A 27,707-nucleotide genomic window follows, 5' to 3' on the forward strand; every position below is an offset into this window, starting at 1 on the left:
ATTTCTTTTTCTCTGCAACCCACTGCTAAATTGTGCTTCCTAGCTGTTTTTATAAAATCACTGAATCAAATCTAACTCTGATTACATCAGAGAAGGCCAGGTACCCTACACCATAAGAGGGGGTTTGAAATTTTGACTTGTCTACTTAAAGATCACCAAAATCTGATAACAAGGTCAATTACGTCCCTGGGTGGGATTGAACTACCAACCTTTTGGTTAATAGCCATACACACTAACTGATTGCGCCACAGAGACACTTTGCAAAAGTACATACTGACAAAGGCTAATAAGCATTCATCTAAAACGTTTCCTAGAAAAACTTTAAAAAGTCAATAATCTGGAGAGTTTTTGTAAGATGTTTCTTCCATCAACCAACGAAGAAACACATTGGTACTTTCCCATGATGAGTGAGTGCTTCAGGATCTATTGCACTTACATGTGCAGCAGAGTACAGCAATGGAAGCATGCTGAGCACATAACCCAGAGGTAGGCAGATTGAAACTATCCTCTGCTATATGCATTTGTTTTTGTTAATTAAAGTATTCAAAAACTGGGATTGATATGTTGGCTCTTTTATTTTTACTTACAGTACAATAACTTTTACCATTTTAATTTGTTTTAATAGTATATTGACAGTATTGTTTTCTTTCAAAAATCCACTTAATTTTCTTTACCCTATTATTAAAATGGTAATTGACAAAAACAAACTACATTGTCACCAGAAGAGCAATACAAAATGTACAAGTGATATATTAAAATCATATTTCCAGCTTGAATTTCAATGATGCATTGGGGCAACGATTTTGTGAGAAACATTTTCACCCTTAAATAAAGATTTTCTTAATTCCTTACCTGTGTGCTAATTAGATATCACCTTGTTTTCACATTAAACAGACTTCCACATGAGAAAGCAGCAAGGATGCAGTGGCGTTAATGTTTCCTGGTGTCAACCTGTATTATTTCAGTAGACATTGAAATGAGGATGCATCTTGCTGCCTTTCCAATGAAGCAAGTTTAATTTAGTAATAGGTTAAAAACCATCCTTACAAAGGTGTTAATCAGAGACTTGGCTTTGTGGACACTTTTCAGAGAACAAATTTGTTAGCATTAAAATAAAGCCAGAAAATTAAGAGCTGTTTAATCACTCAATTGGAATTTTTTTGCCAGCATATTTCTTTTTCTCTGCAACCCACTGCTAAATTGTGCTTCCTAGCTGTTTTTATAAAATCACTGAATCAAATCTAACTCTGATTACATCAGAGAAGGCCAGGTACCCTACACCAGAACAGGGGGATTTGAAATTTTGACTTGTCTACTTAAAGATCACCAAAATCTGATAACAAGGTCAATTACGTCCCTGGGTGGGATTGAACCACCAACCTTTTGGTTAATAGCCGTGCACACTAACTGATTGCGCCACAGAGACACTTTGCAGAAGTCCATACTGACAAAGGCTAATAAGCATTCATCTAAAACGTTTCCTAGAAAAACTTTAAAAAGTCAATAATCTGGAGAGTTTTTGTAAGATGTTTCTTCCATCAACCAACGAAGAAACACATTGGTACTTTCCCATGATGAGTGAGTGCTTCAGGATCTCTTGCACTTACATGTGCAGCAGAGTACAGCAATGGAAGCATGCTGGGCCCATAACCCAGCGGTAGGCAGATTGAAACTATCCTCTGCTATATGCATTTTTTTTTGTTAATTAAAGTAATCCAAAACTGGGATTGATATTTTGGCTCTTTTATTTTTACTTAAAGTACAATAACTTTTACCATTTTAATTTGTTTTAATAGTATATTGACAGTATTGTTTTCTTTTAAAAATCCACTTAATTTTCTTTACCCTATTATTAAAATGGTAATTGACAAAAACAAACTACATTGTCACCAGAAGAGCAATACAAAATGTACAAGTGATATATTAAAATCATATTTCCAGCTTGAATTTCAATGATGCATTGGGGCAACGATTTTGTGAGAAACATTTTCACCCTTAAATAAAGATTTTCTTAATTCCTTACCTGTGTGCTAATTAGATATCACCTTGTTTTCACATTAAACAGACTTCCACATGAGAAAGCAGCAAGGATGCATTGGCGTTAATGTTTCCTGGTGTCAACCTGTATTATTTCAGTAGACATTGAAATGAGGATGCATCTTGCTGCCTTTCCAATGAAGCAAGTTTAATTTAGTAATAGGTGAAAAACCATCCTTACAAAGGTGTTCATCAGAGACTTGGCTTTGTGGACACTTTTCAGAGAACAAATTTGTTAGCATAAAAATAAAGCCAGAAAATGAAGAGCTGTTTAATCACTCAATTGGATTTTTTTGCCAGCATATTTCTTTTTCTCTGCAACCCACTGCTAAATTGTGCTTCCTAGCTGTTTTTATAAAATCACTGAATCAAATCTAACTCTGATTACATCAGAGAAGGCCAGGTACCCTACACCATAAGAGGGGATTTGAAATTTTGACTTGTCTACTTAAAGATCACCAAAATCTGATAACAAGGTCAATTACGTCCCTGGGTGGGATTGAACCACCAACCTTTTGGTTAGTAGCCGGACACACTAACCAATTGCGCCACAGAGACACTTTGCAAAAAGTACATACTGACAAAGACTAATAAGCATTCATCTAAAATGTTTCCTAGAAAAACTTTAAAAAGTCAATAATCTGGAGAGTTTTTGTAAGATGTTTCTTCCATCCACCAACGAAGAAACACATTGGTACTTTCCCATGATGAGTGAGTGCTTCAGGATCTCTTGCACTTACATGTGCAGCAGAGTACTGCAATGGAAGCATGCTGGGCCCATAACCCAGAGGTAGGCAGATTAAAACTATCCTCTGCTATATGCATTTTTTTTGTTAATTAAAGTAATCCAAAACTGGGATTGATATTTTTGCTCTTTTATTTTTCATTAAAGTACAATAACTTTTACCATTTTAATTTGTTTTAATAGTATATTGAAAGTATTGTTTTCTTTTAAAAATCCACTTAATTTTCTTTACCCTATTATTAAAATGGTAATTGACAAAAACAAACTACATTGTCAGCAGAAGAGCAATACAAAATGTACAAGTGATATATTAAAATCATCTTTCCAGCTTGAATTTCAATGATGCATTGGGGCAACGATTTTGTGAGAAACATTTTCACCCTTAAATAAAGATTTTCTTAATTCCTTACCTGTGTGCTAATTAGATATCACCTTGTTTTCACATTAAACAGACTTTTACATGAGAAAGCAGCAAGGATGCAGTGGCGTTAATGTTTCCTGGTGTCAACCTGTATTATTTCAGTAGACATTGAAATGAGGATGCATCTTGCTGCCTTTCCAATGAAGCAAGTTTAATTTAGTAATAGGTGAAAAACCATCCTTACAAAGGTGTTAATCAGAGACTTGGCTTTGTGGACACTTTTCAGAGAACAAATTTGTTAGCATAAAAATAAAGCCAGAAAATGAAGAGCTGTTTAATCACTCAATTGGATTTTTTTGGCAGCATATTTCTTTTTCTCTGCAACCCACTGCTAAATTGTGCTTCCTAGCTGTTTTTATAAAATCACTGAATCAAATCTAACTCTGATTACATCAGAGAAGGCCAGGTACCCTACACCATAAGAGGGGGTTTGAAATTTTGACTTGTCTACTTAAAGATCACCAAAATCTGATAACAAGGTCAATTACGTCCCTGGGTGGGATTGAACCACCAACCTTTTGGTTAATAGCCATACACACTAACTGATTGCGCCACAGAGACACTTTGCAAAAGTACATACTGACAAAGGCTAATAAGCATTCATCTAAAACGTTTCCTAGAAAAACTTTAAAAAGTCAATAATCTGGAGAGTTTTTGTAAGATGTTTCTTCCATCAACCAACGAAGAAACACATTGGTACTTTCCCATGATGAGTGAGTGCTTCAGGATCTATTGCACTTACATGTGCAGCAGAGTACAGCAATGGAAGCATGCTGAGCACATAACCCAGAGGTAGGCAGATTGAAACTATCCTCTGCTATATGCATTTGTTTTTGTTAATTAAAGTATTCCAAAACTGGGATTGATATGTTGGCTCTTTTATTTTTACTTACAGTACAATAACTTTTACCATTTTAATTTGTTTTAATAGTATATTGACAGTATTGTTTTCTTTCAAAAATCCACTTAATTTTCTTTACCCTATTATTAAAATGGTAATTGACAAAAACAAACTACATTGTCACCAGAAGAGCAATACAAAATGTACAAGTGATATATTAAAATCATATTTCCAGCTTGAATTTCAATGATGCATTGGGGCAACGATTTTGTGAGAAACATTTTCACCCTTAAATAAAGATTTTCTTAATTCCTTACCTGTGTGCTAATTAGATATCACCTTGTTTTCACATTAAACAGACTTCCACATGAGAAAGCAGCAAGGATGCAGTGGCGTTAATGTTTCCTGGTGTCAACCTGTATTATTTCAGTAGACATTGAAATGAGGATGCATCTTGCTGCCTTTCCAATGAAGCAAGTTTAATTTAGTAATAGGTTAAAAACCATCCTTACAAAGGTGTTAATCAGAGACTTGGCTTTGTGGACACTTTTCAGAGAACAAATTTGTTAGCATAAAAATAAAGCCAGAAAATTAAGAGCTGTTTAATCACTCAATTGGATTTTTTTTGCCAGCATATTTCTTTTTCTCTGCAACCCACTGCTAAATTGTGCTTCCTAGCTGTTTTTATAAAATCACTGAATCAAATCTAACTCTGATTACATCAGAGAAGGCCAGGTACCCTACACCAGAACAGGGGGATTTGAAATTTTGACTTGTCTACTTAAAGATCACCAAAATCTGATAACAAGGTCAATTACGTCCCTGGGTGGGATTGAACCACCAACCTTTTGGTTAATAGCCGTGCACACTAACTGATTGCGCCACAGAGACACTTTGCAAAAGTCCATACTGACAAAGGCTAATAAGCATTCATCTAAAACGTTTCCTAGAAAAACTTTAAAAAGTCAATAATCTGGAGAGTTTTTGTAAGATGTTTCTTCCATCAACCAACGAAGAAACACATTGGTACTTTCCCATGATGAGTGAGTGCTTCAGGATCTCTTGCACTTACATGTGCAGCAGAGTACTGCAATGGAAGCATGCTGGGCCCATAACCCAGAGGTAGGCAGATTAAAACTATCCTCTGCTATATGCATTTTTTTTGTTAATTAAAGTAATCCAAAACTGGGATTGATATTTTTGCTCTTTTATTTTTCATTAAAGTACAATAACTTTTACCATTTTAATTTGTTTTAATAGTATATTGAAAGTATTGTTTTCTTTTAAAAATCCACTTAATTTTCTTTACCCTATTATTAAAATGGTAATTGACAAAAACAAACTACATTGTCAGCAGAAGAGCAATACAAAATGTACAAGTGATATATTAAAATCATCTTTCCAGCTTGAATTTCAATGATGCATTGGGGCAACGATTTTGTGAGAAACATTTTCACCCTTAAATAAAGATTTTCTTAATTCCTTACCTGTGTGCTAATTAGATATCACCTTGTTTTCACATTAAACAGACTTTTACATGAGAAAGCAGCAAGGATGCAGTGGCGTTAATGTTTCCTGGTGTCAACCTGTATTATTTCAGTAGACATTGAAATGAGGATGCATCTTGCTGCCTTTCCAATGAAGCAAGTTTAATTTAGTAATAGGTGAAAAACCATCCTTACAAAGGTGTTAATCAGAGACTTGGCTTTGTGGACACTTTTCAGAGAACAAATTTGTTAGCATAAAAATAAAGCCAGAAAATGAAGAGCTGTTTAATCACTCAATTGGATTTTTTTGCCAGCATATTTCTTTTTCTCTGCAACCCACTGCTAAATTGTGCTTCCTAGCTGTTTTTATAAAATCACTGAATCAAATCTAACTCTGATTACATCAGAGAAGGCCAGGTACCCTACACCATAAGAGGGGGTTTGAAATTTTGACTTGTCTACTTAAAGATCACCAAAATCTGATAACAAGGTCAATTACGTCCCTGGGTGGGATTGAACCACCAACCTTTTGGTTAATAGCCATACACACTAACTGATTGCGCCACAGAGACACTTTGCAAAAGTACATACTGACAAAGGCTAATAAGCATTCATCTAAAACGTTTCCTAGAAAAACTTTAAAAAGTCAATAATCTGGAGAGTTTTTGTAAGATGTTTCTTCCATCAACCAACGAAGAAACACATTGGTACTTTCCCATGATGAGTGAGTGCTTCAGGATCTATTGCACTTACATGTGCAGCAGAGTACAGCAATGGAAGCATGCTGAGCACATAACCTAGAGGTAGGCAGATTGAAACTATCCTCTGCTATATGCATTTGTTTTTGTTAATTAAAGTATTCCAAAACTGGGATTGATATGTTGGCTCTTTTATTTTTACTTACAGTACAATAACTTTTACCATTTTAATTTGTTTTAATAGTATATTGACAGTATTGTTTTCTTTCAAAAATCCACTTAATTTTCTTTACCCTATTATTAAAATGGTAATTGACAAAAACAAACTACATTGTCACCAGAAGAGCAATACAAAATGTACAAGTGATATATTAAAATCATATTTCCAGCTTGAATTTCAATGATGCATTGGGGCAACGATTTTGTGAGAAACATTTTCACCCTTAATTAAAGATTTTCTTAATTCCTTACCTGTGTGCTAATTAGATATCACCTTGTTTTCACATTAAACAGACATCCACATGAGAAAGCAGCAAGGATGCAGTGGCGTTAATGTTTCCTGGTGTCAACCTGTATTATTTCAGTAGACATTGAAATGAGGATGCATCTTGCTGCCTTTCCAATGAAGCAAGTTTAATTTAGTAATAGGTTAAAAACCATCCTTACAAAGGTGTTAATCAGAGACTTGGCTTTGTGGACACTTTTCAGAGAACAAATATGTTAGCATAAAAATAAAGCCAGAAAATTAAGAGCTGTTTAATCACTCAATTGGATTTTTTTTGCCAGCATATTTCTTTTTCTCTGCAACCCACTGCTAAATTGTGCTTCCTAGCTGATTTTATAAAATCACTGAATCAAATCTAACTCTGATTACATCAGAGAAGGCCAGGTACCCTACACCAGAACAGGGGGATTTGAAATTTTGACTTGTCTACTTAAAGATCACCAAAATCTGATAACAAGGTCAATTACGTCCCTGGGTGGGATTGAACCACCAACCTTTTGGTTAATAGCCGTGCACTCTAACTGATTGCGCCACAGAGACACTTTGCAAAAGTCCATACTGACAAAGGCTAATAAGCATTCATCTAAAATGTTTCCTAGAAAAACTTTAAAAAGTCAATAATCTGGAGAGTTTTTGTAAGATGTTTCTTCCATCAACCAACGAAGAAACACATTGGTACTTTCCCTTGATGAGTGAGTGCTTCAGGATCTCTTGCACTTACATGTGCAGCAGAGTACAGCAATGGAAGCATGCTGGGCCCATAACCCAGCGGTAGGCAGATTGAAACTATCCTCTGCTATATGCATTTTTTTTTGTTAATTAAAGTAATCCAAAACTGGGATTGATATTTTGGCTCTTTTATTTTTACTTAAAGTACAATAACTTTTACCATTTTAATTTGTTTTAATAGTATATTGACAGTATTGTTTTCTTTTAAAAATCCACTTAATTTTCTTTACCCTATTATTAAAATGGTAATTGACAAAAACAAACTACATTGTCACCAGAAGAGCAATACAAAATGTACAAGTGATATATTAAAATCATCTTTCCAGCTTGAATTTCAATGATGCATTGGGGCAACGATTTTGTGAGAAACATCTTCACCCTTAAATAAAGATTTTCTTAATTCCTTACCTGTGTGCTAATTAGATATCACCTTGTTTTCACATTAAACAGACTTCCACATGAGAAAGCAGCAAGGATACAGTGGCATTAATGTTTCCTGGTGTCAACCTGTATTATTTCAGTAGACATTGAAATGAGGATGCATCTTGCTGCCTTTCCAATGAAGCAAGTTTAATTTAGTAATAGGTGAAAAACCATACCTACAAAGGTGTTAATCAGAGACTTGGCTTTGTGGACACTTTTCAAAGAACAAATTTGTTAGCATAAAAATAAAGCCAGAAAATGAAGAGCTGTTTAATCACTCAATTGGATTTTTTTTGCCAGCATATTTCTTTTTCTCTGCAACCCACTGCTAAATTGTGCTTCCTAGCTGTTTTTATAAAATCACTGAATCAAATCTAACTTTGATTACATCAGAGAAGGCCAGGTACCCTACACCATAACAGGGGGTTTGAAATTTTGACTTGTCTACTTAAAGATCACCAAAATCTGATAACAAGGTCAATTACGTCCCTGGTTGGGATTGAACCACCAACCTTTTGGTTAGTAGCCGGACACACTAACCGATTGCGCCACAGAGACACTTTGCAAAAAAGTCCATTCTGACAAAGTCTAATAAGCATACATCTAGAACGTTTCCTAGAAAAACTTTAAAAAGTCAATAATCTGGAGAGTTTTTGTAAGATGTTTCTTCCATCAACCAACGAAGAAACACATTGGTACTTTCCATTGATGACTGAGTGCTTCAGGATCTCTTACACTTACATGTGCAGCAAAGTACTGCAATGGAAGCATGCTGGGCCCATAACCCAGAGGTAGGCAGATTAAAACTATCCTCTGCTATATGCATTTTTTTTGTTAATTAAAGTAATCCAAAACTGGGATTGATATTTTTGCTCTTTTATTTTTCATTAAAGTACTATAACTTTTACCATTTTAATTTGTTTTAATAGTATATTGAAAGTATTGTTTTCTTTTAAAAATCCACTTAATTTTCTTTACCCTATTATTAAAATGGTAATTGACAAAAACAAACTACATTGTCACCAGAAGAGCAATACAAAATGTACAAGTGATATATTAAAATCATCTTTCCAGCTTGAATTTCAATGATGCATTGGGGCAACGATTAATAATCTGGAGAGTTTTTGTAAGATGTTTCTTCCATCAACCAATGAAGAAACACATTGGTACTTTCCCATGATGAGTGAGTGCTTCAGGATCTCTTGCACTTACATGTGCAGCAGAGTACTGCAATGGAAGCATACAGGGCCCATAACCAAGAGGTAGGCAGATTGAAACTATCCTTTGCTATATGCATTTTTTTTGTTAATTTAAGTAATCAAAACTGGGATTGATATTTTTGCTCTTTTATTTTTACTTAAAGTACAATAACTTTTACCATTTTAATTTGTTTTAATAGTATATTGACAGTATAGTTTTCTTTAAAAAATCCACTTAATTTTCTTTACCCTATTATTAAAAGGGTAATTGACAAAAACAAACTACATTGTCACCAGAAGAGCAATACAAAATGTACAAGTGATATATTAAAATCATCTTTCCAGCTTGAATTTCAATGATGCATTGGGGCAACGATTTTGTGAGAAACATCTTCACCCTTAAATAAAGATTTTCTTAATTCCTTACCTGTGTGCTAATTAGATATCACCTTGTTTTCACAATAAACAGACTTCTACATGAGAAAGCAGCAAGGATGCAGTGGCGTTAATGTTTCCTGGTGTCAACCTGTATTATTTCAGTAGACATTGAAATGAGGATGCATCTTGCTGCCTTTCCAATGAAGCAAGTTTAATTTAGTAATAGGTGAAAAACCATCCTTACAAAGGTGTTAATCAGAGACTTGGCTTTGTGGACACTTTTCAGAGAACAAATTTGTTAGCATAAAAATAAAGCCAGAAAATGAAGAGCTGTTTAATCACTCAATTTGATTTTTTTGCCAGCATATTTCTTTTTCTCTGCAACCCACTGCTAAATTGTGCTTCCTAGCTGTTTTTATAAAATCACTGAATCAAATCTAACTCTGATTACATCAGAGAAGGCCAGGTACCCTACACCATAAGAGGGGGTTTGAAATTTTGACTTGTCTACTTAAAGATCACCAAAATCTGATAACAAGGTCAATTACGTCCCTGGGTGGGATTGAACCACCAACCTTTTGGTTAATAGCCATACACACTAACTGATTGCGCCACAGAGACACTTTGCAAAAGTACTTACTGACAAAGGCTAATAAGCATTCATCTAAAACGTTTCCTAGAAAAACTTTAAAAAGTCAATAATCTGGAGAGTTTCTGTAAGATGTTTCTTCCATCAACCAACGAAGAAACACATTGGTACTTTCCCATGATGAGTGAGTGCTTCAGGATCTATTGCACTTACATGTGCAGCAGAGTACAGCAATGGAAGCATGCTGAGCACATAACCCAGAGGTAGGCAGATTGAAACTATCCTCTGCTATATGCATTTGTTTTTGTTAATTAAAGTATTCCAAAACTGGGATTGATATGTTGGCTCTTTTATTTTTACTTACAGTACAATAACTTTTACCATTTTAATTTGTTTTAATAGTATATTGACAGTATTGTTTTCTTTCAAAAATCCACTTAATTTTCTTTACCCTATTATTAAAAGGGTAATTGACAAAAACAAACTACATTGTCACCAGAAGAGCAATACAAAATGTACAAGTGATATATTAAAATCATCTTTCCAGCTTGAATTTCAATGATGCATTGGGGCAACGATTTTGTGAGAAACATCTTCACCCTTAAATAAAGATTTTCTTAATTCCTTACCTGTGTGCTAATTAGATATCACCTTGTTTTCACATTAAACAGACTTCTACATGAGAAAGCAGCAAGGATGCAGTGGCGTTAATGTTTCCTGGTGTCAACCTGTATTATTTCAGTAGACATTGAAATGAGGATGCATCTTGCTGCCTTTCCAATGAAGCAAGTTTAATTTAGTAATAGGTGAAAAACCATCCCTACAAAGGTGTTAATCAGAGACTTGGCTTTGTGGACACTTTTCAGAGAACAAATTTGTTAGCATAAAAATAAAGCCAGAAAATGAAGAGCTGTTTCATCACTCAATTGGATTTTTTTTTGCCAGCATATTTCTTTTTCTCTGCAACCCACTGCTAAATTGTGCTTCCTAGCTGTTTTTATAAAATCAATGAATCAAATCTAACTCTGATTACATCAGAGAAGGCCAGGTACCCTACACCATAACAGGGGGTTTGAAATTTTGACTTGTCTACTTAAAGATCACCAAAATCTGATAACAAGGTCAATTACATCCCTGGGTGGGATTGAACCATCAACCTTTTGGTTAGTAGCCAGACACACTAACCGATTGCGCCACAGAGACATTTTGCAAAAAGTACATACTGACAAAGGCTAATAAGCATACATCTAGAACGTTTCCTAGAAAAACTTTAAAAAGTCAATAATCTGGAGAGTTTTTGTAAGATGTTTCTTCCATCAACCAACGAAGAAACACATTGGTACTTTCCCATGATGAGTGAGTGCTTCAGGATCTCTTGCACTTACATGTGCAGCAGAGTACTGCAATGGAAGCATGCTGGGCCCATAACCCAGAGGTAGGCAGATTGAAACTATCCTTTGCTATATGCATTTTTTTTGTTAATTTAAGTAATCAAAACTGGGATTGATATTTTTGCTCTTTTATTTTTACTTAAAGTACAATAACTTTTACCATTTTAATTTGTTTTAATAGTATATTGACAGTATAGTTTTCTTTAAAAAATCCACTTAATTTTCTTTACCCTATTATTAAAAGGGTAATTGACAAAAACAAACTACATTGTCACCAGAAGAGCAATACAAAATGTACAAGTGATATATTAAAATCATCTTTCCAGCTTGAATTTCAATGATGCATTGGGGCAACAATTTTGTGAGAAACATCTTCACCCTTAAATAAAGATTTTCTTAATTCCTAACCTGTGTGCTAATTAGATATCACCTTGTTTTCACATTAAACAGACTTCTACATGAGAAAGCAGCAAGGATGCAGTGGCGTTAATGTTTCCTGGTGTCAACCTGTATTATTTCAGTAGACATTGAAATGAGGATGCATCTTGCTGCCTTTCCAATGAAGCAAGTTTAATTTAGTAATAGGTGAAAAACCATCCTTACAAAGGTGTTAATCAGAGACTTGGCTTTGTGGACACTTTTCAGAGAACAAATTTGTTAGCATAAAAATAAAGCCAGAAAATGAAGAGCTGTTTAATCACTCAATTGGATTTTTTTGCCAGCATATTTCTTTTTCTCTGCAACCCACTGCTAAATTGTGCTTCCTAGCTGTTTTTATAAAATCACTGAATCAAATCTAACTCTGATTACATCAGAGAAGGCCAGGTACCCTACACCATAAGAGGGGGTTTGAAATTTTGACTTGTCTACTTAAAGATCACCAAAATCTGATAACAAGGTCAATTACGTCCCTGGGTGGGATTGAACCACCAACCTTTTGGTTAATAGCCATACACACTAACTGATTGCGCCACAGAGACACTTTGCAAAAGTACATACTGACAAAGGCTAATAAGCATTCATCTAAAACTTTTCCTAGAAAAACTTTAAAAAGTCAATAATCTGGAGAGTTTTTGTAAGATGTTTCTTCCATCAACCAACGAAGAAACACATTGGTACTTTCCCATGATGAGTGAGTGCTTTAGGATCTATTGCACTTACATGTGCAGCAGAGTACAGCAATGGAAGCATGCTGGGCACATAACCCAGAGGTAGGCAGATTGAAACTATCCTCTGCTATATGCATTTTTTTTTTGTTAATTTTAGTAATCAAAACTGGGATTGATATTTTTGCTTTTTTATTTTTACTTAAAGTACAATAACTTTTACCATTTTAATTTGTTTTAATAGTATATTGACAGTATAGTTTTCTTTAAAAAAATCCACTTAATTTTCTTTACCCTATTATTAAAAGGGTAATTGACAAAAACAAACTACATTGTCACCAGAAGAGCAATACAAAATGTACAAGTGATATATTAAAATCATCTTTCCAGCTTGAATTTCAATGATGCATTGGGGCAACGATTTTGTGAGAAACATCTTCACCCTTAAATAAAGATTTTCTTAATTCCTTACCTGTGTGCTAATTAGATATCACCTTGTTTTCACATTAAACAGACTTCTACATGAGAAAGCAGCAAGGATGCAGTGGCGTTAATGTTTCCTGGTGTCAACCTGTATTATTTCAGTAGACATTGAAATGAGGATGCATCTTGCTGCCTTTCCAATGAAGCAAGTTTAATTTAGTAATAGGTGAAAAACCATCCCTACAAAGGTGTTAATCAGAGACTTGGCTTTGTGGACACTTTTCAGAGAACAAATTTGTTAGCATAAAAATAAAGCCAGAAAATGAAGAGCTGTTTAATCACTCAATTGGATTTTTTTTGCCAGCATATTTCTTTATCTCTGCAACCCACTGCTAAATTGTGCTTCCTAGCTGTTTTTATAAAATCAATGAATCAAATCTAACTCTGATTACATCAGAGAAGGCCAGGTACCCTACACCATAACAGGGGGTTTTACATTTTGACTTGTCTACTTAAAGATCACCAAAATCTGATAACAAGGTCAATTACGTCCCTGGGTGGGATTGAACCACCAACCTTTTGATTAGTAGCCGGACACACTAACCGATTGCGCCACAGAGACACTTTGCAAAAAGTACATACTGACAAAGGCTAATAAGCATACATCTAGAACGTTTCCTAGAAAAACTTTAAAAAGTCAATAATCTGGAGAGTTTTTGTAAGATGTTTCTTCCATCAACCAACGAAGAAACACATTGGTACTTTCCATTGATGACTGAGTGCTTCAGGATCTCTTGCACTTACATGTGCAGCAAAGTACTGCAATGGAAGCATGCTGGGCCCATAACCCAGAGGTAGGCAGATTAAAACTATCCTCTGCTATATGCATTTTTTTTGTTAATTAAAGTAATCCAAAACTGGGATTGATATTTTTGCTCTTTTATTTTTCATTAAAGTACAATAACTTTTACCATTTTAATTTGTTTTAATAGTATATTGAAAGTATTGTTTTCTTTTAAAAATCCACTTAATTTTCTTTACCCTATTATTAAAATGGTAATTGACAAAAACAAACTACATTGTCACCAGAAGAGCAATACAAAATGTACAAGTGATATATTAAAATCATCTTTCCAGCTTGAATTTCAATGATGCATTGGGGCAATGATTAATAATCTGGAGAGTTTTTGTAAGATGTTTCTTCCATCAACCAATGAAGAAACACATTGGTACTTTCCCATGATGAGTGAGTGCTTCAGGATCTCTTGCACTTACATGTGCAGCAGAGTACTGCAATGGAAGCATACAGGGCCCATAACCCAGAGGTAGGCAGATTGAAACTATCCTTTGCTATATGCATTTTTTTTGTTAATTTAAGTAATCAAAACTGGGATTGATATTTTTGCTCTTTTATTTTTACTTAAAGTACAATAACTTTTACCATTTTAATTTGTTTTAATAGTATATTGACAGTATAGTTTTCTTTAAAAAATCCACTTAATTTTCTTTACCCTATTATTAAAAGGGTAATTGACAAAAACAAACTACATTGTCACCAGAAGAGCAATACAAAATGTACAAGTGATATATTAAAATCATCTTTCCAGCTTGAATTTCAATGATGCATTGGGGCAACGATTTTGTGAGAAACATCTTCACCCTTAAATAAAGATTTTCTTAATTCCTTACCTGTGTGCTAATTAGATATCACCTTGTTTTCACAATAAACAGACTTCTACATGAGAAAGCAGCAAGGATGCAGTGGCGTTAATGTTTCCTGGTGTCAACCTGTATTATTTCAGTAGACATTGAAATGAGGATGCATCTTGCTGCCTTTCCAATGAAGCAAGTTTAATTTAGTAATAGGTGAAAAACCATCCCTACAAAGGTGTTAATCAGAGACTTGGCTTTGTGGACACTTTTCAGAGAACAAATTTGTTAGCATAAAAATAAAGCCAGAAAATGAAGAGCTGTTTAATCACTCAATTGGATTTTTTTTGCCAGCATATTTCTTTTTCTCTGCAACCCACTGCTAAATTGTGCTTCCTAGCTGTTTTTATTAAATCACTGAATCAAATCTAACTCTGATTACATCAGAAAAGGCCAGGTACCCTACACCATAACAGGGGGTTTGAAATTTTGACTTGTCTACTTAAAGATCACCAAAATCTGATAACAAGGTCAATTACGTCCCTGGGTGGGATTGAACCACCAACCTTTTGGTTAGTAGCCGGATACACTAACCGATTGCGCCACAGAGACACTTCGCTAAATATAGATTCTGACAAAGGCTAATAAGCATACATCTAGAACGTTTCCTAGAAAAACTTTAAAAAGTCAATAATCTGGAGAGTTTTTGTAAAATGTTTCTTCCATCAAACAACGAAGAAACACATTGGTACTTTCCCATGATGAGTGAGTGCTTCAGGATCTCTTGCACTTACATGTGCAGCAGAGTACTGCAATGGAAGCATGCTGGGCCCATAACCCAGAGGTAGGCAGATTGAAACTATCCTTTGCTATATGCATTTTTTTTGTTAATTTAAGTAATCAAAACTGGGATTGATATTTTTGCTCTTTTATTTTTACTTGAAGTACAATAACTTTTACCATTTTAATTTGTTTGAATAGTATATTGACAGTATAGTTTTCTTTAAAAAATCCACTTAATTTTCTTTACCCTATTATTAAAAGGGTAATTGACAAAAACAAACTACATTGTCACCAGAAGAGCAATACAAAATGTACAAGTGATATATTAAAATCATCTTTCCAGCTTGAATTTCAATGATGCATTGGGGCAACGATTTTGTGAGAAACATCTTCACCCTTAAATAAAGATTTTCTTAATTCCTTACCTGTGTGCTAATTAGATATCACCTTGTTTTCACATTAAACAGACTTCCACATGAGAAAGCAGCAAGGATGCAGTGGCGTTAATGTTTCCTGGTGTCAACCTGTATTATTTCAGTAGAAATTGAAATGAGGATGCATCTTGCTGCCTTTCCAATGAAGCAAGTTTAATTTAGTAATAGGTGAAAAACCATCCCTACAAAGGTGTTAATCAGAGACTTGGCTTTGTGGACACTTTTCAGAGAACAAATTTGTTAGCATAAAAATAAAGCCAGAAAATGAAGAGCTGTTTAATCACTCAATTGGATTTTTTTTGCCAGCATATTTCTTTTTCTCTGCAACCCACTGCTAAATTGTGCTTCCTATCTGTTTTTATAAAATCACTGAATCAAATCTAACTCTGATTACATCAGAGAAGGCCAGGTACCCTACACCATAACGGGGGGTTTGAAATTTTGACTTGTCTACTTAAAGATCACCAAAATCTGATAACAAGGTCAATTACGTCCCTGGGTGGGATTGAACCACCAACCTTTCGGTTAGTAGCCAGACACACTAACCGATTGCGCCACAGAGACACTTTGTAAAAAGTACATACTGACAAAGGCTAATAAGCATACATCTGGAACGTTTCCTAGAAAAACTTTAAAAAGTCAATAATCTGGAGAGTTTTTGTAAGATGTTTCTTCCATCAACCAACGAAGTAACACATTGGTACTTTCCCATGATGAGTGAGTGCTTCAGGATCTCTTGCACTTACATGTGCAGCAGAGTACTGCAATGGAAGCATGCTGGGCCCATAACCCAGAGGTAGGCAGATTGAAACTATCCTTTGCTATATGCATTTTTTTTTTGTTAATTAAAGTAATCAATACTGGGATTGATATTTTTGCTCTTTTATTTTTACTTAAAGTACAATAACTTTTACCATTTTAATTTGTTTTAATAGTATATTGACAGTATAGTTTTCCTTAAAAAAAATCCACTTCATTTTCTTTACCCTATTATTAAAAGGGTAATTGACAAAAACAAACTACATTGTCACCAGAAGAGCAATACAAAATGTACAAGTGATATATTAAAATCATCTTTCCAGCTTGAATTTCAATGATGCATTGGGGCAACGATTTTGTGAGAAACATCTTCACCCTTAAATAAAGATTTTCTTAATTCCTTACCTGTGTGCTAATTAGATATCACCTTGTTTTCACATTAAACAGACTTCTACATGAGAAAGCAGCAAGGATGCAGTGGCGTTAATGTTTCCTGGTGTCAACCTGTATTATTTCAGTAGACATTGAAATGAGGATGCATCTTGCTGCCTTTCCAATGAAGCAAGTTTAATTTAGTAATAGGTGAAAAACCATCCCTACAAAGGTGTTAATCAGAGACTTGGCTTTGTGGACACTTTTCAGAGAACAAATTTGTTAGCATAAAAATAAAGCCAGAAAATGAAGAGCTGTTTCATCACTCAATTGGATTTTTTTTTGCCAGCATATTTCTTTTTCTCTGCAACCCACTGCTAAATTGTGCTTCCTAGCTGTTTTTATAAAATCAATGAATCAAATCTAACTCTGATTACATCAGAGAAGGCCAGGTACCCTACACCATAACAGGGGGTTTGAAATTTTGACTTGTCTACTTAAAGATCACCAAAATCTGATAACAAGGTCAATTACATCCCTGGGTGGGATTGAACCATCAACCTTTTGGTTAGTAGCCAGACACACTAACCGATTGCGCCACAGAGACATTTTGCAAAAAGTACATACTGACAAAGGCTAATAAGCATACATCTAGAACGTTTCCTAGAAAAACTTTAAAAAGTCAATAATCTGGAGAGTTTTTGTAAGATGTTTCTTCCATCAACCAACGAAGAAACACATTGGTACTTTCCCATGATGAGTGAGTGCTTCAGGATCTCTTGCACTTACATGTGCAGCAGAGTACTGCAATGGAAGCATGCTGGGCCCATAACCCAGAGGTAGGCAGATTGAAACTATCCTTTGCTATATGCATTTTTTTTGTTAATTTAAGTAATCAAAACTGGGATTGATATTTTTGCTCTTTTATTTTTACTTAAAGTACAATAACTTTTACCATTTTAATTTGTTTTAATAGTATATTGACAGTATAGTTTTCTTTAAAAAATCCACTTAATTTTCTTTACCCTATTATTAAAAGGGTAATTGACAAAAACAAACTACATTGTCACCAGAAGAGCAATACAAAATGTACAAGTGATATATTAAAATCATCTTTCCAGCTTGAATTTCAATGATGCATTGGGGCAACGATTTTGTGAGAAACATCTTCACCCTTAAATAAAGATTTTCTTAATTCCTTACCTGTGTGCTAATTAGATATCACCTTGTTTTCACAATAAACAGACTTCTACATGAGAAAGCAGCAAGGATGCAGTGGCGTTAATGTTTCCTGGTGTCAACCTGTATTATTTCAGTAGACATTGAAATGAGGATGCATCTTGCTGCCTTTCCAATGAAGCAAGTTTAATTTAGTAATAGGTGAAAAACCATCCCTACAAAGGTGTTAATCAGAGACTTGGCTTTGTGGACACTTTTCAGAGAACAAATTTGTTAGCATAAAAATAAAGCCAGAAAATGAAGAGCTGTTTAATCACTCAATTGGATTTTTTTTGCCAGCATATTTCTTTTTCTCTGCAACCCACTGCTAAATTGTGCTTCCTAGCTGTTTTTATTAAATCACTGAATCAAATCTAACTCTGATTACATCAGAAAAGGCCAGGTACCCTACACCATAACAGGGGGTTTGAAATTTTGACTTGTCTACTTAAAGATCACCAAAATCTGATAACAAGGTCAATTACGTCCCTGGGTGGGATTGAACCACCAACCTTTTGGTTAGTAGCCGGATACACTAACCGATTGCGCCACAGAGACACTTCGCTAAATATACATTCTGACAAAGGCTAATAAGCATACATCTAGAACGTTTCCTAGAAAAACTTTAAAAAGTCAATAATCTGGAGAGTTTTTGTAAAATGTTTCTTCCATCAACCAACGAAGAAACACATTGGTACTTTCCCATGATGAGTGAGTGCTTCAGGATCTCTTGCACTTACATGTGCAGCAGAGTACTGCAATGGAAGCATGCTGGGCCCATAACCCAGAGGTAGGCAGATTGAAACTATCCTTTGCTATATGCATTTTTTTTGTTAATTTAAGTAATCAAAACTGGGATTGATATTTTTGCTCTTTTATTTTTACTTGAAGTACAATAACTTTTACCATTTTAATTTGTTTGAATAGTATATTGACAGTATAGTTTTCTTTAAAAAATCCACTTAATTTTCTTTACCCTATTATTAAAAGGGTAATTGACAAAAACAAACTACATTGTCACCAGAAGAGCAATACAAAATGTACAAGTGATATATTAAAATCATCTTTCCAGCTTGAATTTCAATGATGCATTGGGGCAACGATTTTGTGAGAAACATCTTCACCCTTAAATAAAGATTTTCTTAATTCCTTACCTGTGTGCTAATTAGATATCACCTTGTTTTCACATTAAACAGACTTCCACATGAGAAAGCAGCAAGGATGCAGTGGCGTTAATGTTTCCTGGTGTCAACCTGTATTATTTCAGTAGAAATTGAAATGAGGATGCATCTTGCTGCCTTTCCAATGAAGCAAGTTTAATTTAGTAATAGGTGAAAAACCATCCCTACAAAGGTGTTAATCAGAGACTTGGCTTTGTGGACACTTTTCAGAGAACAAATTTGTTAGCATAAAAATAAAGCCAGAAAATGAAGAGCTGTTTAATCACTCAATTGGATTTTTTTTGCCAGCATATTTCTTTTTCTCTGCAACCCACTGCTAAATTGTGCTTCCTATCTGTTTTTATAAAATCACTGAATCAAATCTAACTCTGATTACATCAGAGAAGGCCAGGTACCCTACACCATAACGGGGGGTTTGAAATTTTGACTTGTCTACTTAAAGATCACCAAAATCTGATAACAAGGTCAATTACGTCCCTGGGTGGGATTGAACCACCAACCTTTCGGTTAGTAGCCAGACACACTAACCGATTGCGCCACAGAGACACTTTGTAAAAAATACATACTGACAAAGGCTAATAAGCATACATCTGGAACGTTTCCTAGAAAAACTTTAAAAAGTCAATAATCTGGAGAGTTTTTGTAAGATGTTTCTTCCATCAACCAACGAAGTAACACATTGGTACTTTCCCATGATGAGTGAGTGCTTCAGGATCTCTTGCACTTACATGTGCAGCAGAGTACTGCAATGGAAGCATGCTGGGCCCATAACCCAGAGGTAGGCAGATTGAAACTATCCTTTGCTATATGCATTTTTTTTTTTGTTAATTAAAGTAATCAATACTGGGATTGATATTTTTGCTCTTTTATTTTTACTTAAAGTACAATAACTTTTACCATTTTAATTTGTTTTAATAGTATATTGACAGTATAGTTTTCCTTAAAAAAAATCCACTTCATTTTCTTTACCCTATTATTAAAAGGGTAATTGACAAAAACAAACTACATTGTCACCAGAAGAGCAATACAAAATGTACAAGTGATATATTAAAATCATCTTTCCAGCTTGAATTTCAATGATGCATTGGGGCAACGATTTTGTGAGAAACATCTTCACCCTTAAATAAAGATTTTCTTAATTCCTTACCTGTGTGCTAATTAGATATCACCTTGTTTTCACATTAAACAGACTTCCACATGAGAAAGCAGCAAGGATGCAGTGGCGTTAATGTTTCCTGGTGTCAACCTGTATTATTTCAGTAGAAATTGAAATGAGGATGCATCTTGCTGCCTTTCCAATGAAGCAAGTTTAATTTAGTAATAGGTGAAAAACCATCCCTACAAAGGTGTTAATCAGAGACTTGGCTTTGTGGACACTTTTCAGAGAACAAATTTGTTAGCATAAAAATAAAGCCAGAAAATGAAGAGCTGTTTCATCACTCAATTGGATTTTTTTTTGCCAGCATATTTCTTTTTCTCTGCAACCCACTGCTAAATTGTGCTTCCTAGCTGTTTTTATAAAATAAATGAATCAAATCTAACTCTGATTACATCAGAGAAGGCCAGGTACCCTACACCATAACAGGGGGTTTGAAATTTTGACTTGTCTACTTAAAGATCACCAAAATCTGATAACAAGGTCAATTACATCCCTGGGTGGGATTGAACCATCAACCTTTTGGTTAGTAGCCAGACACACTAACCGATTGCGCCACAGAGACATTTTGCAAAAAGTATATACTGACAAAGGCTAATAAGCATACATCTAGAACGTTTCCTAGAAAAACTTTAAAAAGTCAATAATCTGGAGAGTTTTTGTAAGATGTTTCTTCCATCAACCAACGAAGAAACACATTGGTACTTTCCCATGATGAGTGAGTGCTTCAGGATCTCTTGCACTTACATGTGCAGCAGAGTACTGCAGATTGAAACTATCCTTTGCTATATGCATTTTTTTTGTTAATTTAAGTAATCAAAACTGGGATTGATATTTTTGCTCTTTTATTTTTACTTAAAGTACAATAACTTTTACCATTTTAATTTGTTTTAATAGTATATTGACAGTATAGTTTTCTTTAAAAAATCCACTTAATTTTCTTTACCCTATTATTAAAAGGGTAATTGACAAAAACAAACTACATTGTCACCAGAAGAGCAATACAAAATGTACAAGTGATATATTAAAATCATCTTTCCAGCTTGAATTTCAATGATGCATTGGGGCAACAATTTTGTGAGAAACATCTTCACCCTTAAATAAAGATTTTCTTAATTCCTAACCTGTGTGCTAATTAGATATCACCTTGTTTTCACATTAAACAGACTTCTACATGAGAAAGCAGCAAGGATGCAGTGGCGTTAATGTTTCCTGGTGTCAACCTGTATTATTTCAGTAGACATTGAAATGAGGATGCATCTTGCTGCCTTTCCAATGAAGCAAGTTTAATTTAGTAATAGGTGAAAAACCATCCTTACAAAGGTGTTAATCAGAGACTTGGCTTTGTGGACACTTTTCAGAGAACAAATTTGTTAGCATAAAAATAAAGCCAGAAAATGAAGAGCTGTTTAATCACTCAATTGGATTTTTTTGCCAGCATATTTCTTTTTCTCTGCAACCCACTGCTAAATTGTGCTTCCTAGCTGTTTTTATAAAATCACTGAATCAAATCTAACTCTGATTACATCAGAGAAGGCCAGGTACCCTACACCATAAGAGGGGGTTTGAAATTTTGACTTGTCTACTTAAAGATCACCAAAATCTGATAACAAGGTCAATTACGTCCCTGGGTGGGATTGAACCACCAACCTTTTGGTTAATAGCCATACACACTAACTGATTGCGCCACAGAGACACTTTGCAAAAGTACATACTGACAAAGGCTAATAAGCATTCATCTAAAACTTTTCCTAGAAAAACTTTAAAAAGTCAATAATCTGGAGAGTTTTTGTAAGATGTTTCTTCCATCAACCAACGAAGAAACACATTGGTACTTTCCCATGATGAGTGAGTGCTTTAGGATCTATTGCACTTACATGTGCAGCAGAGTACAGCAATGGAAGCATGCTGGGCACATAACCCAGAGGTAGGCAGATTGAAACTATCCTCTGCTATATGCATTTTTTTTTGTTAATTTTAGTAATCAAAACTGGGATTGATATTTTTGCTTTTTTATTTTTACTTAAAGTACAATAACTTTTACCATTTTAATTTGTTTTAATAGTATATTGACAGTATAGTTTTCTTTAAAAAAATCCACTTAATTTTCTTTACCCTATTATTAAAAGGGTAATTGACAAAAACAAACTACATTGTCACCAGAAGAGCAATACAAAATGTACAAGTGATATATTAAAATCATCTTTCCAGCTTGAATTTCAATGATGCATTGGGGCAACGATTTTGTGAGAAACATCTTCACCCTTAAATAAAGATTTTCTTAATTCCTTACCTGTGTGCTAATTAGATATCACCTTGTTTTCACATTAAACAGACTTCTACATGAGAAAGCAGCAAGGATGCAGTGGCGTTAATGTTTCCTGGTGTCAACCTGTATTATTTCAGTAGACATTGAAATGAGGATGCATCTTGCTGCCTTTCCAATGAAGCAAGTTTAATTTAGTAATAGGTGAAAAACCATCCCTACAAAGGTGTTAATCAGAGACTTGGCTTTGTGGACACTTTTCAGAGAACAAATTTGTTAGCATAAAAATAAAGCCAGAAAATGAAGAGCTGTTTAATCACTCAATTGGATTTTTTTTGCCAGCATATTTCTTTATCTCTGCAACCCACTGCTAAATTGTGCTTCCTAGCTGTTTTTATAAAATCAATGAATCAAATCTAACTCTGATTACATCAGAGAAGGCCAGGTACCCTACACCATAACAGGGGGTTTTAAATTTTGACTTGTCTACTTAAAGATCACCAAAATCTGATAACAAGGTCAATTACGTCCCTGGGTGGGATTGAACCACCAACCTTTTGATTAGTAGCCGGACACACTAACCGATTGCGCCACAGAGAGACTTTGCAAAAAGTACATACTGACAAAGGCTAATAAGCATACATCTAGAACGTTTCCTAGAAAAACTTTAAAAAGTCAATAATCTGGAGAGTTTTTGTAAGATGTTTCTTCCATCAACCAACGAAGAAACACATTGGTACTTTCCATTGATGACTGAGTGCTTCAGGATCTCTTGCACTTACATGTGCAGCAAAGTACTGCAATGGAAGCATGCTGGGCCCATAACCCAGAGGTAGGCAGATTAAAACTATCCTCTGCTATATGCATTTTTTTTGTTAATTAAAGTAATCCAAAACTGGGATTGATATTTTTGCTCTTTTATTTTTCATTAAAGTACAATAACTTTTACCATTTTAATTTGTTTTAATAGTATATTGAAAGTATTGTTTTCTTTTAAAAATCCACTTAATTTTCTTTACCCTATTATTAAAATGGTAATTGACAAAAACAAACTACATTGTCACCAGAAGAGCAATACAAAATGTACAAGTGATATATTAAAATCATCTTTCCAGCTTAAATTTCAATGATGCATTGGGGCAATGATTAATAATCTGGAGAGTTTTTGTAAGATGTTTCTTCCATCAACCAATGAAGAAACACATTGGTACTTTCCCATGATGAGTGAGTGCTTCAGGATCTCTTGCACTTACATGTGCAGCAGAGTACTGCAATGGAAGCATACAGGGCCCATAACCCAGAGGTAGGCAGATTGAAACTATCCTTTGCTATATGCATTTTTTTTGTTAATTTAAGTAATCAAAACTGGGATTGATATTTTTGCTCTTTTATTTTTACTTAAAGTACAATAACTTTTACCATTTTAATTTGTTTTAATAGTATATTGACAGTATAGTTTTCTTTAAAAAATCCACTTAATTTTCTTTACCCTATTATTAAAAGGGTAATTGACAAAAACAAACTACATTGTCACCAGAAGAGCAATACAAAATGTACAAGTGATATATTAAAATCATCTTTCCAGCTTGAATTTCAATGATGCATTGGGGCAACGATTTTGTGAGAAACATCTTCACCCTTAAATAAAGATTTTCTTAATTCCTTACCTGTGTGCTAATTAGATATCACCTTGTTTTCACAATAAACAGACTTCTACATGAGAAAGCAGCAAGGATGCAGTGGCGTTAATGTTTCCTGGTGTCAACCTGTATTATTTCAGTAGACATTGAAATGAGGATGCATCTTGCTGCCTTTCCAATGAAGCAAGTTTAATTTAGTAATAGGTGAAAAACCATCCCTACAAAGGTGTTAATCAGAGACTTGGCTTTGTGGACACTTTTCAGAGAACAAATTTGTTAGCATAAAAATAAAGCCAGAAAATGAAGAGCTGTTTAATCACTCAATTGGATTTTTTTTGCCAGCATATTTCTTTTTCTCTGCAACCCACTGCTAAATTGTGCTTCCTAGCTGTTTTTATTAAATCACTGAATCAAATCTAACTCTGATTACATCAGAAAAGGCCAGGTACCCTACACCATAACAGGGGGTTTGAAATTTTGACTTGTCTACTTAAAGATCACCAAAATCTGATAACAAGGTCAATTACGTCCCTGGGTGGGATTGAAGCACCAACCTTTTGGTTAGTAGCCGGATACACTAACCGATTGCGCCACAGAGACACTTCGCTAAATATACATTCTGACAAAGGCTAATAAGCATAAATCTAGAACGTTTCCTAGAAAAACTTTAAAAAGTCAATAATCTGGAGAGTTTTTGTAAAATGTTTCTTCCATCAACCAACGAAGAAACACATTGGTACTTTCCCATGATGAGTGAGTGCTTCAGGATCTCTTGCACTTACATGTGCAGCAGAGTACTGCAATGGAAGCATGCTGGGCCCATAACCCAGAGGTAGGCAGATTGAAACTATCCTTTGCTATATGCATTTTTTTTGTTAATTTAAGTAATCAAAACTGGGATTGATATTTTTGCTCTTTTATTTTTACTTGAAGTACAATAACTTTTACCATTTTAATTTGTTTGAATAGTATATTGACAGTATAGTTTTCTTTAAAAAATCCACTTAATTTTCTTTACCCTATTATTAAAAGGGTAATTGACAAAAACAAACTACATTGTCACCAGAAGAGCAATACAAAATGTACAAGTGATATATTAAAATCATCTTTCCAGCTTGAATTTCAATGATGCATTGGGGCAACGATTTTGTGAGAAACATCTTCACCCTTAAATAAAGATTTTCTTAATTCCTTACCTGTGTGCTAATTAGATATCACCTTGTTTTCACATTAAACAGACTTCCACATGAGAAAGCAGCAAGGATGCAGTGGCGTTAATGTTTCCTGGTGTCAACCTGTATTATTTCAGTAGAAATTGAAATGAGGATGCATCTTGCTGCCTTTCCAATGAAGCAAGTTTAATTTAGTAATAGGTGAAAAACCATCCCTACAAAGGTGTTAATCAGAGACTTGGCTTTGTGGACACTTTTCAGAGAACAAATTTGTTAGCATAAAAATAAAGCCAGAAAATGAAGAGCTGTTTAATCACTCAATTGGATTTTTTTTGCCAGCATATTTCTTTTTCTCTGCAACCCACTGCTAAATTGTGCTTCCTATCTGTTTTTATAAAATCACTGAATCAAATCTAACTCTGATTACATCAGAGAAGGCCAGGTACCCTACACCATAACGGGGGGTTTGAAATTTTGACTTGTCTACTTAAAGATCACCAAAATCTGATAACAAGGTCAATTACGTCCCTGGGTGGGATTGAACCACCAACCTTTCGGTTAGTAGCCAGACACACTAACCGATTGCGCCACAGAGACACTTCGTAAAAAGTACATACTGACAAAGGCTAATAAGCATACATCTGGAACGTTTCCTAGAAAAACTTTAAAAAGTCAATAATCTGGAGAGTTTTTGTAAGATGTTTCTTCCATCAACCAACGAAGTAACACATTGGTACTTTCCCATGATGAGTGAGTGCTTCAGGATCTCTTGCACTTACATGTGCAGCAGAGTACTGCAATGGAAGCATGCTGGGCCCATAACCCAGAGGTAGGCAGATTGAAACTATCCTTTGCTATATGCATTTTTTTTTTGTTAATTTAAGTAATCAAAACTGGGATTGATATTTTTGCTCTTTTATTTTTACTTAAAGTACAATAACTTTTACCATTTTAATTTGTTTTAATAGTATATTGACAGTATAGTTTTCCTTAAAAAAAATCCACTTCATTTTCTTTACCCTATTATTAAAAGGGTAATTGACAAAAACAAACTACATTGTCACCAGAAGAGCAATACAAAATGTACAAGTGATATATTAAAATCATCTTTCCAGCTTGAATTTCAATGATGCATTGGGGCAACGATTTTGTGAGAAACATCTTCACCCTTAAATAAAGATTTTCTTAATTCCTTACCTGTGTGCTAATTAGATATCACCTTGTTTTCACATTAAACAGACTTCTACATGAGAAAGCAGCAAGGATGCAGTGGCGTTAATGTTTCCTGGTGTCAACCTGTATTATTTCAGTAGACATTGAAATGAGGATGCATCTTGCTGCCTTTCCAATGAAGCAAGTTTAATTTAGTAATAGGTGAAAAACCATCCCTACAAAGGTGTTAATCAGAGACTTGGCTTTGTGGACACTTTTCAGAGAACAAATTTGTTAGCATAAAAATAAAGCCAGAAAATGAAGAGCTGTTTCATCACTCAATTGGATTTTTTTTGCCAGCATATTTCTTTTTCTCTGCAACCCACTGCTAAATTGTGCTTCCTAGCTGTTTTTATAAAATCAATGAATCAAATCTAACTCTGATTACATCAGAGAAGGCCAGGTACCCTACACCATAACAGGGGGTTTGAAATTTTGACTTGTCTACTTAAAGATCACCAAAATCTGATAACAAGGTCAATTACATCCCTGGGTGGGATTGAACCATCAACCTTTTGGTTAGTAGCCAGACACACTAACCGATTGCGCCACAGAGACATTTTGCAAAAAGTACATACTGACAAAGGCTAATAAGCATACATCTAGAACGTTTCCTAGAAAAACTTTAAAAAGTCAATAATCTGGAGAGTTTTTGTAAGATGTTTCTTCCATCAACCAACGAAGAAACACATTGGTACTTTCCCATGATGAGTGAGTGCTTCAGGATCTCTTGCACTTACATGTGCAGCAGAGTACTGCAATGGAAGCATGCTGGGCCCATAACCCAGAGGTAGGCAGATTGAAACTATCCTTTGCTATATGCATTTTTTTTGTTAATTTAAGTAATCAAAACTGGGATTGATATTTTTGCTCTTTTATTTTTACTTAAAGT

General features: G+C 34.6%; 4 non-coding genes across 4 annotated transcripts; all 4 read right to left on the minus strand.

Moving 5' to 3' along the window:
• Positions 1-2,521: 2,521 nt before the first annotated feature.
• TRNAS-ACU (transfer RNA serine (anticodon ACU)) lies at positions 2,522-2,595 on the minus strand. The gene has a single exon. It is a non-coding gene; the product is annotated as a tRNA-Ser (tRNA).
• Positions 2,596-16,329: 13,734 nt separating this feature from the next.
• On the minus strand, positions 16,330-16,403 carry TRNAS-ACU (transfer RNA serine (anticodon ACU)). Its single transcript has one exon. It is a non-coding gene; the product is annotated as a tRNA-Ser (tRNA).
• Positions 16,404-19,841: 3,438 nt separating this feature from the next.
• On the minus strand, positions 19,842-19,915 carry TRNAS-ACU (transfer RNA serine (anticodon ACU)). The gene has a single exon. It is a non-coding gene; the product is annotated as a tRNA-Ser (tRNA).
• Positions 19,916-26,126: 6,211 nt separating this feature from the next.
• Positions 26,127-26,200, minus strand: TRNAS-ACU (transfer RNA serine (anticodon ACU)). Its single transcript has one exon. It is a non-coding gene; the product is annotated as a tRNA-Ser (tRNA).
• Between the last annotated feature and the right edge of the window lie 1,507 nt (positions 26,201-27,707).

The sequence above is a fragment of the Pseudophryne corroboree genome (genome assembly GCF_028390025.1).
Source record: "Pseudophryne corroboree isolate aPseCor3 chromosome 7 unlocalized genomic scaffold, aPseCor3.hap2 SUPER_7_unloc_1, whole genome shotgun sequence".
Classification (NCBI taxonomy): domain Eukaryota; kingdom Metazoa; phylum Chordata; class Amphibia; order Anura; family Myobatrachidae; genus Pseudophryne; species Pseudophryne corroboree.